The sequence below is a fragment of the Etheostoma spectabile genome, chromosome 4 (genome assembly GCF_008692095.1).
Source record: "Etheostoma spectabile isolate EspeVRDwgs_2016 chromosome 4, UIUC_Espe_1.0, whole genome shotgun sequence".
NCBI classification, from domain to species: domain Eukaryota; kingdom Metazoa; phylum Chordata; class Actinopteri; order Perciformes; family Percidae; genus Etheostoma; species Etheostoma spectabile.
Window position 1 is genome coordinate 10,796,579 of NC_045736.1, and position 8,687 is coordinate 10,805,265.

General features: G+C 40.0%; 1 protein-coding gene across 1 annotated transcript in view; it reads right to left on the minus strand.

The window, feature by feature from the left end:
• ngfb (nerve growth factor b (beta polypeptide)) overlaps positions 1–8,211 on the minus strand; it is a 28,504-nt gene extending 20,293 nt beyond the window's left edge. The window contains exon 1 of the mRNA XM_032514352.1: positions 7,973–8,211. The gene's annotated coding sequence lies outside the window, so the exon portion shown is untranslated. The remainder of the gene's footprint in view (positions 1–7,972) is intronic.
• Positions 8,212–8,687: the final 476 nt, after the last annotated feature.

An 8,687-nucleotide genomic window follows, 5' to 3' on the forward strand; every position in this document is an offset into this window, starting at 1 on the left:
GTGTGTGTGTGTGTGTGTGTGTGTGTGTGTGACGCGTGACTGACATGAGAGATGGAGGAGAGCAGGGGAAGGAAATGCAGCTGCGTGTTTTAAAAACAATTCATAACGAAACGCATGTGGTGGCCGGTGATGATTGTGTGGCGCACCGCCACAAATTAATCTGTGTGGGAAACATTACTGCTTTATTTCTCCCTTTACCTAAGGGAATTACTTGGCCAGACTTTTACATCCTCCTGTGTCCATACTCGGCTGACGTTGAGGAATCTATTACTGTTGTTAAAAATCATGCATATCCTTAAAAAAGTTTCAAGACATTCTTGCTGTAGAAATGCTGAAGAGGACTTATTTATCTAAACTTCTGTTTATTGCTATTGGTGTTAGCAGTACTACACAGGAACACCAGCTCATTGTCAGATAGCATGTTAGTCTGGAAACATTATCCACGATATATTCTTGATATTAGAACAACGCAGCGGCCCCTCACTGTGTTGTTTTGTGGTTTACTCTTTTGTGTGTCACTCAAATACTGTTGTTTTCAGTTTCACCAAATGGAAACCAGGATGCACAGGGGCCAAAGAGGATCATAGCAAGTTAGCAGAAAGTAGATATGCAGTTAGAGTACCACATATTGGCTTTGGACTTTGTCAAGTGCCGACTCTATTTAAATTCTTTGTGCAGCAGCTTCAAGTACGAGACAGTCTGAAATTGGTCTTAACGATCACCTTGTGTAAAAAGGTCTTCATTTCCTTTTTCTGGATTTTATTTCCATCTTTGCTTTGACACTTTGTGGCAACCCCTTTCCAAATTGATTGTTTTAAAGTCTCGGTTCACTGACCGTGTGATCCATCTGCACCTTTATGACCAATCAAAGAGCTTCTCACATACCCTAGCACCTTTTTGTGGCTCTTTTTTACTGCAGCCTTTGTTTTCCTCACTGCAACTTTCCGTATCCCTGGCTTATATTATGGTTACACCTTCTCCAAATACATTCACCCCTGCTTTTATGGAAGGTAAATAAAGCGGCACCACAGAAGCGGCGGTGTGTATGTAGAAATATATATATTTTGATGTTGACTGTTTGAATCCTGTCACTTTTAGTGGTCGTCTGGGCTTTTGCCTTATTTGTTTGTAGGATTTGGCTCAAATCAAAAAGAAGATCATAATTAGCACCTATACCTATGATGGAACTAAAAAGTGGAGTCAGAATACAAAGGTTGATACTGGACAAACCCATTGATCTGTGTTAACAGTTATCCTTCGACAGCATCTACAGATAGTAAAAAATCACAATCATCAGTATCAGTTCTGGCTTGAAACACTTATTTTAGTGTGGAAAGTAATTTAAAGAAAATTAATTTGGAAAAATAAGCATGAGTTACTGGTATTCATTCCCTTCTCATAACGACACAGTCCACTGTGTATGAAAGAGCTAAAGTTACAGACAGATAGTTGAGTTGTAGTTGGCATGCAGTATGAGGAGAGGGGTTCACCGTTCCCACTGTGTGCAGCCTTATTGTAACTAGCACTCTGAGGATGAAGTACTCCTGCTTGCAGGGGCACTTCAGTGGAGAGAGGCAACACAGCTTAATCAGAGGCACAGGCTTGTTGTATCTCTGCTGCTTATCCTCTACAGATATTCACTTTTACACTGTCTTTTATATTAAAGTCAATTGTAATACCAGAGAGAGGTGTTCCTGCTGAGTTTTAAAGAGAGATAACAGTCTTTGTGCAGCAGTAGGTTTAAACAGTAGCTTGATTTTCTTTACATGTGTTGTACGTGGGTACCATGTTCATTGAACTGTGCCTAAGGCTGCAAGAGATGATGGGACATGTCTGCATGGAAGGATAGATACTGATGCAATTATACATGACGGGTGGCCAATCAGGTTTGATGCCATTGAAGGTAGGAATAACGCAAGCTTCCGTAATTGTAGGCAATTACAGTCCTGCTCTTTTGTGGGACAGGAGAGGACAATTATCAAAATATTCACTTTGGGTATTAAGATACCTAAACATGGTACGTAACGCTAGTTTTTCAACAGATGAATATATTTCAAGGCTCACTGTTTAATTGTCATTCTACTATACAGGATTGCACAATGGAATGCAGTTGACTTAACTTACTGTTTTCCACTGCAGTAATGGACCAGGTGTTTCTTCTGTGTGAAAATAGGCAGAATGTAAAGTAGTCGGCTAAATTCTTTCACTCATTGTTTATGCCACTGTGCTCCTCAGCTGCTCGCCATAAAACTGCCTTCATCAATATTTATTAGCTCCTGCCAGCCCTAACTTGAATTTCTGCCAGGTTTTCATGCCAGAATTAACAATATTTTTGTTAAAGAGTATTTCGGGGCTTTTCCCTTTTTATCACATAGAGACAGTGGATATGCATGACAGGGGGAGAGAGATGGGGGTTGACACGCAGCAAAAGGCAGCAGGTCAGATTATACCCGTGCCGCTGCAGGACTCAAACAACGTGGGGCGAACGCTCTTACTGGGCGAGCAAGAGGCCGTCCCAAAATGTAACTAATTTTAACCTTGAACTAATTTAGACTTTGACCCCCAAATAATTCAATGAATTTCAATTCAATTTTATTTATAGTATCAATTCACAACAAGAGTTATCTCAAGACACTTTACAGATAGAGTAGGTCTAGACCACACTCCAAAATTTACAAGGACCCAACAGTTCTAGTAGTTTCCTCCAGTGCAAGCAACAGCGTGACAGTGGCGAGGAAAAACTTCCTTTTAGGAAGAAACCTCGGACAGACCCAGGCTCTTGGTAGGCGGCGTCTGACGGCAAATAAGGCGTTGTTTATTTGTTCATTGGGATTCTGGCATTCACAGGAAGAGGAAGTTAATTTTGTGCAGTGGAAAATTAAGGTTGGGAATACTTCACACTACCTATTTGTCTTGTGCGTTTGGTACGAAGACAGTGTTATAGAAGTGTTCATTGTGGCGCTGCTGAGCAAGTGTTGAGTATGGCCACCAGCGTTATCAATGGGTAACCTCCGTTAGAGCACCGAGCTCCCGCAAAAGCCTACAAAACGCAATTACTCCACTAGCTATATATCTTTACAGACCCCTGCCATGGGTCTGATGGCCTCTTGTTGCAGCTGGGTTAATTCACTAGCACATGTACTTCTTAAATACCTTGGGGTGTTGTTCATGAGTGAAGGGGAAATGGAACAGGAGATTGGTCGGATAATCTGCGCAGCGGGTGCGGTACTACATTCAATTTATTGCACCGTTGACAAAAAGAGAGCTGAGCCAAAAGGCAAATCTCTTGATCTACCGGTCAGTTTTCGTTCCTACCCTCACCATAAAGGCTGGGTCATGACCGAAAGAACGAGATCCAGGGTACAAGCGGCCAAAATGGGTTTCCTCAGGAGGGGGGCTGGCGTCTCCCTTAGAGATAGGGTCATCCGCGAGGAGCTCGGAATAGAGCAGCTGCTCCTTCGCATCAAAGTTCGACCCGATGATGGATAAGCAGACAAAGATGGATGGATGTACTTACTAAAAGGTAGCACACACAGTCTATAGCACAGCACCCCCACAGCAACAAACCATTGTTGGCAGCTAACCCAATAGCACACACAGTCTAGGACAGGACAGCACACACCCTGAGAAGAAGAAAAATGCCGCCTCACAGCGACCAAGCTCAAAGCATTAGAGATGCCCTGATCACGTTTTTAGCCTCAGATACCAATCGTCAATAAGCAATATCTTCCAATAAAGAGCCGAAAAAGGTCATTTTTGTTCTTTTTAGTTCTATTAGCAGACATAGTAGCTTTGAAGATTAGAGTATTGGCCAGTTTGCCTGTTTGTAGTGTATTGAGATCTCCACCAGATGGCACTGTAACCGGCTATATAAGGGTGAGTGTCACTATAGGCCTATGAATAAGAATGCCAAGACAGTCTTGTTTCTTTTACCCTTTTACCACATATATGCAAGTTTTTGAACCGCAAAATCTGCTGCTGATTGATACTCCTTTCCTATTGCAACTTTTCTTTTTCTTCTGGTGCGTTGCGTTCAACGTCAAAGAAACGCCAAAAAATGCGTGTTAATATAAAAAAAATATCTTTGCTACTCAACTTAAACACTCCTCTGCTTGCTCTGCAAAAAAACCAAAAACCATAAGACCATATCCATCCGCTCCCGGATTTTAAAACCGACCATAATGGCGGCTCGTTTGGAATACAATCTGTTGTTTTATAAAAAATAGTGCACTGAAATGTGTACAGAGAAAACATTTTATATGAGAAATAGGCTGTACAAGGTTGGTGGGAGGCGGCCGGAGGACTTCACATGAACCGGCAATAAACATGCAGTTCTCGGCCAAATGTTTAATTATATGTGTAGTAGTTTATCGGGGGCTAGAAGAGGTTACTGCTGAGCGCCCGATTACACATTTTTTGTTAATTTTGACTGACATAGCACACACCCACAGTAGTGAGTAGTAACTGCAGGCGGTCCGGGTAGTGGATTCGGGCTCAAAGACTGAAAGGTACTTTAGTGACGGCTATTGCTCTTGTATACAATTGTGTCATTTAACAAAGTTGCTTATTCATTACTACTCTGAAAGAGCTAAAAGACCTTGTGAAACGTAGTATACTCGCGTCACTCACACAGGTAGAACACTTATGCTACTGTAGGTCTATACTTTCAATAAATTCACAAGTATGTGTTCCAACGGTAGTAGTAACATCGGTTTTACATAGTAGGGGAGGGGTAATTTTGATGATGACTCCAGTTCATCATCGACACATGATTGCTGGCCGCCCGAAATATCCGGGACACAAGAACTGGCGTAAAACACTTTATCGTTCTAACTCCACAATTTAGCATTTACGCAGTTTACAGTCTTTTCACATGTTTTCAACAAGTATTTTCTAACATTCTAACATCAAGTTTTCTGATTTTTCTTTACCCGGACTTAGAAAAAAGTAATTGGGGATTGTAGCCTGCCTGATTGTGTAAGCATGTAAAAAACCCTTAGGTTTGTAGTGGATGACCGTCTCATTAAAACAACCACCAGATGTAAATCTATTACTTGATTCAAGTAAATCTAACTCTAGAGTTGCTTTTCTGTCAATGGTTTACATTTAAATCTTCCAAGGCAGGAGTGGACCTCATTACATCTCCAGCAAAACACAGCAAAACAGAACCAACGAGAAACAGTCAGATGCCTGTCTGTCTGACGAATGGAAAAGCAGGAGAATAAAAAAAGAACTGTCCAAAGCAGATGGAGGATTCTCAGCACGAACGGGTTTATTTTTTAGCCATGCTGAACCTTTACACCCTGGTACTACTCCACATGGACCATACAGCATCTGTAACCTGTCTTTAAGAGTCCGCGCCTGGTCTGGACCCTGTTCATCCACCTGTGGAACAGATTGTTCGGCAATGAGGAATGCTGGGTAGTGGAAAAGCTCCACTGATGTACAGTGTTGCTCTGCATACCAGAAGAGATGGGAAAAGTTCAGTCCCTTTTCCATCTTCCACCACAACCCCTTTCAGCTCGAGTCTAACATTGATGAATACATCAAATTTGATTTATAAAAATGTGAAAAATATAAAAAATGTGAACAGATCTGAAAATTGTGAGACACACACACAGAATGGGAAACATAACCTCCTTGGCAAAGGGTACTAATAATTATACTGTATAGAATGCACATTGTAAAGAATAAGTCTGCAGTATTTGGTCAAGCTGATAACTACTGTTTAGTCACATATAGTTAAGCATAGATAGGAATGGATTCTTTTTGCTGGGCAGCACTTCTGTTATGGGTTAAGGAAAGGAAGGTTTGTGGTGGTGCTGAACTATTAAAAGGCAATTGGCATTTGCTTGAAAAAGAATTTCACATTTCTTTAGATTAATTTGTTCTCAAACATTCTCTGGTTTCAGCTTGTTAAATGTGACGACCTATCGGTTTAAGTATTGTAAATTCAGTATATTTGGGGTCTGAACTGTTGCTTGGACAAACAAGCAATGGAACACTTAACCATCAGCTCTCGGAACTTTGTCTTTGACATTTTATAGACTAAAGAATTAATGATTTAATTGAAAAGATAATCAAGAGATTAAATGTTAATAATTATGCAGACTCCATTCAAACTACTCGACAGAAACCTTAATAAGCATCTTAGTTTGGGAGGGATATTTCATTGCTCTATGTTCAAGTAATCAGCTACACACATCATAAGTCCCAACATACAGAAGCATGTAGACACAGAATTCGAGGTGCATACATCAAACATGTTGTGAGATATGAATATAGCAAATTTTCGTACTTGACATATTTGACATAGTATTGTGGATATTATGTTTATCACCTGGCATCTTACAAAATTTGGCTTCAAAAAAATGTGTTTTCATTTAATCAAATGTGTTTACCTTTACTGTGTTCAGAAGTAGATTCCATATTATTAACACACAGCCTTTAGAGTGTAAGTTTTGTTGTAAACATTTTTTTTCTTTTTCCTTTGTTTAAATGCAGAAAACACAAAATAATTTAACATAAAAAATACAAGGAGTCATGTATGTGTTCACTGTTTTTTTTCCAGTTAAAAGTATAACCTCAACTGCCAAGCATAGTCAAAAAAACACAACCGCAAGTTCCCTTTGAAGGCAGCATTAAGCATCGACCGCACAGAACAAGTGACCAGGACTTTAAAGATGCCTCAAAAGAACTAGATGTCAAACTCCGCCCTTCATCACAAAGAGCAAAATTGGCCTAGAAATGAAGCTGCCATTGATGAAGATTGATGTTAAAAAAACAAAAACAAACTTGAGACCAACCACAAATACCGTCATAGATATATAAGATATAAAATGAAAACTGTATTTGCTATTTCCTTTTCTTAAGTAAGCACTGAGACTAACATCCTACCTCTGGCTCAGCCCCCTCGGATTTCATCACTCCGACTTCATCACTCTCTTTGTCGTTGTAAACTGACTACTGGCTCTTTTGTTTGAGGGCAAAGAAGCCTCCCTATTGATTGTGCCGTTTGTTTTTCTTGCCAGTTGATAACAGCCATATGGTTTAGTTTATAAATGAGCTACTCTGTTCCCATATTTACTATGTAGCTCAAATGCAGACCCTCTCTCTGTCTGTAAACCAACGATGGACTCTGAAACTACGAAACACTCACACAAACATCTAGAAGAAGTGGGCCTAGAAGTGATTTTTCTCAATGCTGCAGAGTGCAAATTAGTTCATGAAAATATACTGGAACGTGTCCAAAATATGTAGTTTTAAACGTGTGTTTGAATTCCCATTCCATAATGAGAAATATAGAGTATGGAAAAAAGTAGGCTACCTATCAAAATAGCATAGCAAGTCTTCTCGAGTATAATCACCTGCTATTATGTCAAGAATGCAATAATTTGTTTTTAACTCTGTGGCACACATAATTTGAGTAAAACTACCCTGCGGCTAGCTCCTGATTCATGTTGGACCCAACATGCTATCCAAATACAAAAACAGGAATGCTTTGAGAATATCACCTAGCCCAAGGAGGTGAGTGCAGGTCTGATCGGTGCTATTGTAACCTGATGAGCCCGAGGCTAAGCTTCAACAGTTTCTGAAGGGGATGGAGGAGATGATCAGTTTTCTGTTGGGTCTGATCTTCAACCCTAAACCCTCATTAGCCTTCTAAAACATAACTTTAACCAAGTCCTCGGCAGGTAACTATATTGAAATATAAATACAGAAAGTATACAAATGTTGCATGCAAAAGTTTACCTTGTTCACACTTTCTTTCTCACCAAGTTAACCGAGGTTTTACTCTAACTTGAAAGCTGCACATCTAAAAAACAATCTAAATATATAATATTCTAAAAATGTCTGTGTATATGAGGTAAGTGTTATGCAAAACATGTTAAACTACTGCTGTTTCATTTGAAAGAGTAGTAAGTTCCTGTAGACACATGCAGTGTAGGTGAAGGTAAAAATAGTCCTCTACCTCTGCAAAAGCTCTCTCTTCTCTCCACTGACGTATGACGCCCGAGGATCACTGAAATATATCCCAGTTTGTGTCCAGTTCCAAAAGATGCCAGGTAGGGGAAGAACAAATTATTTTTCAATTATCCCAAACGGTCCTTTCTGAGCCTTGCACTTGTTTGAAAATTGTTCTGAAAGTAAGTGAAAAGTGTCCCAGAGGCTGCAGGCTCTGCCTGCCTGCCTGCAGAGGGCTGCAGGTCCTAGTGCCTGCTCCACAGGCAGCCACCAGCAACGGTTGGTAATCCGTGTGTGTGTGTGTGTGTGTGTGTGTGTGTGTGTGTGTGTGTGTGTGTGTGTGTGTGTGTGTGTGGTGGCTTTTTTTGGAAATTGATCTTAATGATGCCTTAATTAAAAGAACAAAAATAGGAAAATCCAACCTTTTAAGGACACCAATTTTCTTTGTGAATGAATAATGTATTGTAAATAAATAAGTATGGGGCACAAGTATTCACACCCCTATGTTAAAGTCCTCTAGATGCAGGTAGATTTTTATTTTTAAAGGCCAGTTATTTCATGGATCCAGGATACTATGCATCCTGATAAGGTTCCCTTGGCCTTTGGAATTAAAATAACCCCATGTCATCACCTTCACCATACCTAGAGATTGACATGGTTTTATTTCAGTTAACTTAATAGAGAGATGATTTTGTAAAGTTCCCCATGCCAATCTCTATGTA